We start from the raw sequence: 5,586 nt of genomic DNA, 5'->3' as shown, positions 1-5,586 counted from the left end.
ACATATTTAATAGTATTTAGTGTAAGTTGTAAATAGTCGTATATATAGGATTTGTGTTTAGATTAGTGTCTGGAGCGAGACTGGGGAGCATTACTCCATGAGTCTGAGGGCGTCCTGATGTAATGCTTGTCGCAGTTCCGAGATGTCTCCAGATAAGCTAGGAACATAGGCAGGTAAAGGGGAAGTTTTTAATCTGGTAGGCGGCTATCTCGGTATATCTTTCGTGATCACGGAATGGTCGAGTCCGGCACACTTCGGTAACTCGGGGCCTGGGCGTCTTCCCTCGCCCGATGAGTGTCTCTTTTGGATCCCCTTCAGATAAAGGTTATGTGAAGATTTTCTCTTTCTATGCAGAACAAAAAAAACCTTTCTTGTCAAAATAATGGATCGTAACTTATACCCTCGGGGATAAGTTCGACAGTCCGCGGGAATTGTCTAATGAGTGACTCAAATGAATCACTCTCTTAAATGCGAAAATAGGATATCGGTGATGGAGGATGAATTTCTTTTAGGAACTCCACGCTGTCTGTGGTTCGTCGGAGATGGAGTTCTTCTGGAGGAACACGGGATTGAGATGATGGATGAATCGAGCGGAGGGGAAAATTCGCTCTGAGAGCGTTCGAAAACGCGGGTGACGGAGGAAGAGGTGAAAGAATTCGAGGGGAAAGGTGAAGAAGTTCGAGAGGCAAGTGAAGGAGAAGAAGGAGATATCACCTCTAATGCGTCTCGATTAGCAAGTAGAGCTGGCGAAGTTGGTAGTGGCAAAGATAGTGGAGGCAATGTGTTCTCGGCTGGGCGATTCCGATCCCGAGAAATCTCAAGGTATTCCTGATACGCTTGGTCCAGGAGTCTCCGCACTTCACGATAGGCCCGGCTTCTAAGCGATTCCTTGTGAGGCGATTTAAGTGTGACACTATGGTTTTAAATTAGGTTAGGTTTTGCAGTGAAAATACGGATACATGATATAAATTAAGAAGGGACTTATTGTTACTCAGCAAATCTTGGCTTTCGAAGATGACTGTCCGATCTTTGATTGTACTCCAAGGGGAGGATTGATCCAACGATTTAAAGGCTTCGGTCGAGTCATTTGACAGTAATAAGCGAATAAAATCGCTTGAGCGAACTGATCGCGGCTCACCACTAAAATCGGTGGAGCGATATGTTTGCGGACCAGCAGAGTGTCGACTGGCTAAATAAAATTGTAACTTGTAATCACGAACCGGCAGAATTTCGTGTCGGAGATGGAGTTTGATTGACTGTTCGCGAAGGAATTCCTTTTTATATTCGCAAGTAATGCCACATGCAGACCTCGCATATGTTACTGATCTAATCTAGGATTAAGATTAAGGATAAAACGGTTGTGAAATAGAATATGTGTTTAAAACAACTTTCGTCATCGACCATTTGCCGGATGCTCAATAGTTTAGAACTACATGGATCATTTATTACAGACAACTGCTGTTTCAGTTTATAATTCTTAATCTATTTACTTCTTCTATTTCTCGGAATAAAGTTCGTCTATTCAGCACTTAGTTCAAATATTTAATCCAACTTCATCCCGAGTGAATTATTAGTCTAAAAAGGTGAACGTTATTCGGCTTGTCTACTTCCTGTGGTAGAAACAGATGGTTTATCGATGTTACTTGTTAATAATGTTATGATGATGACGAAAATTTTAATCGAAGAAAAGAACTGTGGAATCTGGACGTAACAAAAATACAATATAAAATTCTTCATAGTGGATGTTCTACTCTGATTATGTATAATTGTGAGTCTTATTCAATATATTAGGTGTACAACTTTGCTTCCGCCGTTTTTTTTCCGAAATTCGAGGCTTTATTGTAAAAAACTGGTTGTACATTTATGATTGAAAGTATTATCGCTGACCACTACTTCCTCCCATCTTTCGGGTAGCGTTCGAATCCCGCGTCGAAAAAACTGGTCGTCTTTTGCTTTCACGAATCGATCCAATTTTTTACTTCTTCATAAGACCGGAAGTGCTGGTCAGCCAGGCCGTGTGCCATTGATCGAAACAAGTGATAGTCAGAGGGAGCAACGTCTGGAGAATACGGCGGGTGGAGTAGTACTTCCCATTTCAACGTTTCCAAGTATGTCTTGACCACTTTCGCAACATGGGGTCGAGCATTGTCATGCTGCAAAATCACTTTATCCTGTCTCTCGTTGTATTGCGGCCGTTTGTCTTTCAATGCTCGGCTCAAACGCATCAATTGCGTTCGATACCGATCGCCTGTGACTGTTTCAGTCGGTTTGAATAGTTCATAATACACTACGCCGAGCTGGTCCCATCAAATACAGAGCATGACCTTGGAGCCGTGAATATTCGGTTTGGCCGTCGACGTGGAAGCATGGCCGGAAACTCCCCATGATTTTCTGCGCTTGGGATTATCGTAATGAACCCATTTTTCGTCCCCAGTCACAATGCGATGCAGAAATCCCTTCCGTCTTTGCCTTTCAAGCAGCTGTTCACAAGCAAACAAACGCCGTTCAACATCTCTCGGCTTCAATTCGTACGGCACCCAATTTCCTTGCTTCTGAATCATTCCCATGGCTTTGAGGCGTTTTGAAATGGCTTGTTGAGTCACTCCCAATGATCGTGCCAATTCTTCTTGATTTTGACACGAGTCTTGCTCAAGTAATGCCTCCAATTCTGCATTTTCGAAAACCTTCTCTCTTCCACCGCTATGCCGGTCTTCGACGTCAAAATCACCGTTCTTGAAGCGTTGAAACCACTCACGACACGTTCTTTCACTAATAGCGGCCTCACCATAAGTATTTGAGAGCATTCGATGAGCCTCAGCCGCAGATTTCTTCATATTGAAGCAAAAAATTAAAACCTCCCGCAAATGACGAGAATTTGGCTCGTAAACTGACATTTTCAATCGAGAATAACTTTATGATGCAGACACAAATCGATTAATGTTTCTATGGGGTTATGTTGACAGATGCCCAAGTTTATTGTATGATGTCTATGATCTATTTATTTCGACCACCACTTACCGCTAAAGCCATCTATAGGAAAACGGCGGAAGCAAAGTTGTACATCTAATAGAAATCGTGTAAAAATAGATGTTCTATTATCTGAAAAAGACTTGAAATTGTAAATACATCTTTTTATCTGCTTAATAGACATCAGCGGTGGTCTTATTAAACAAATCTTGGATGCAGTCGTAACGTTTAAAACTAACTTGTTGTAAAACCACTTGAGCTGAAAAATGATCCATTTTTAATATTATCTGTTAGATAATGCGCCAATTATAATTAATATTGTTATGCCCCTGTTTTGCCGATGCCCATAGTGTAGCGAAGAGCACACGTTGCCGACGATTAGGCAACGTGATTCGTCTGACAACAAGATCGTCAGATTTGGATATAAGCTGTTTATGCGTACGGACATATCTCTTAATTGCTCCATTTAACATCTTTCGCGGTATTCTATTCTGTATTAATAAATGCTTCCTTGTTCTTCTTCTTAACATATTATTCATTTCAGCGGTTCAAGAGTGCGTGTCCGTGAGCGCTATCTCGTAAATCGGCCGCATGAGCGTATTAAACTCTAGAAAACGTCTTTTAATTAATTTCGCTTGAATCAATCATCAATCGAAATGTTTTAATTAAATGTACTTAAAACAATCGTTAATTGAATGATGTGTTTAATTAAATTCAATCATTTCAATTGTCAATTAAAAAGTCTTTTAATTAATTCCGTGTGTTTTTGAATCATTTGTCAATCAAAAAGATTTAATTAAATGTACTTAAAACAATCGTCAGTTGAATGATATTTAATTGAATTCGATCGTTTCAATTATTAATTAAACGTGTAATTTAATTTAAAAACTAATTAATTATTTGCAATCCTGGATGGACATATCCCTGTGACTTTTATCACAGAAGAAAAGATGCTAATAAAATAATAATTTTAATTTTTTCAAAAATATTGTTATTATTCATAGAAATAATTTAATAAAAAAAAACAGTTAAAATTTATTCAGAAGCTTGATTACAAAACAAGAAGAAAATTTTCTTTTTCGTATAAATTTAAATGTTCTTTCTTCTCTAACATCATATATACAATGTTGTTAAATATGTAATAAATCAATATAATTTACATACATTAACGCTGAATATAAAAAAACGTTTTACATTGTAAGATAGTATATCTAACATTAGACTATATGTACACATAAGGTAAACTAATTTAACTCGCGAATTTATAAACATATTAGTAACATATATAGCAAAAATACATGTTACACAACATATATTATGATGACTGATACATATGTACAATGAGTACATATGTACATAGAGTGTTTTTGAAAAGTAGCAACAAATTTAAAGCAAAATTGAATAACTTTTGTTTTAAGTAATGCATGTTTGACAATGTCATCTTAAAATGCTTGTAATAAATGAAAGAGACTCATTTAACCAGTGACTGATGGTCGCAATGTGGTCAAACGGATCACTCCATGATAAATACCTCTTGCAATAAAAAAAAGATTCGGTATTCCTTTACATTAGGGGACATCTCTTCGACCTTGACTTTGATATATGTTATAGAAATGAGGATACTGATCACTTTTCCTTATAAATTAATCGGCGGTTTCTTATAGTTTTCGAGATATATTTACATTAATTTATATTATTAATTTATTTATTAAAATAATATGGGAAATTAGGTAAATGAGAGTTCGGTACGATACTTGATGCATAATAAATGATTATGTATATATAAATTATATTTTTGACTTGTTGTACACTCATTCAAATCAAGAATATAATTTATATATACATAATCATTTATTGTGCATCAAGTACCGTATCAAACTCTCATTTGCTTAATTTCCTATATTATTTTAATTTCGAAAGTCCAACTAGTAATTCTTATTAATTTACATAAAACTTATTTTCAAAATTTCATTATTTTCTGTATATTGCATGATTTTCCATGCAAAGTGACTTTCATCCCACGTCCCCTGCTTAGGGGCATGCGACTTCCATCTCACATCTTCCCTCCTCTCCTGTTTAGGAGCGCGCGGCTTCCACGCAAAGCGAATTTCATTCTACTTTCCTCCCTGCTTCAGAAGCGTTCTATTTTCATTTGAAATTATCCTTGATAAGAGCGAGTCATTAGTAAGGCAAAGATTTAAATATCTTAGAAACTATAAGAAACCGCTGATTAATTTGTAAAGAAAAATTGATCAATACCTTCATTTTTATAACATATATCAAGATCAAGGTCATTGAAAAGATATTCCCTGATGTAAAAGTTTACCAAAAATTCAAATAATTTTATAAATACTAATCTAACTTTATAATTATTTACTTAAATTAAGTAGCAAAGTTAAAACCTGACTTTAGGAAGAATACGAGATATTTAAAACTAAAAATGTTCGACAGATCTTTCATTCTTTTGAGTATGTTGTAAATTTCCTAAGGATAATATCCTGTATATGTATAACTAAACATGTGTATAGATAGCACGCACACACGTACGCACGCATGCATCAGTATGTGCTCCGATAAATCTCCGATAAATCTAAGTTCACATGATGCTATAAATGTTAA

The sequence above is a fragment of the Atta colombica genome, unplaced genomic scaffold (assembly GCF_001594045.1).
Source record: "Atta colombica isolate Treedump-2 unplaced genomic scaffold, Acol1.0 scaffold86, whole genome shotgun sequence".
NCBI lineage: Eukaryota > Metazoa > Arthropoda > Insecta > Hymenoptera > Formicidae > Atta > Atta colombica.
This window is presented reverse-complemented; position numbering follows the sequence as displayed.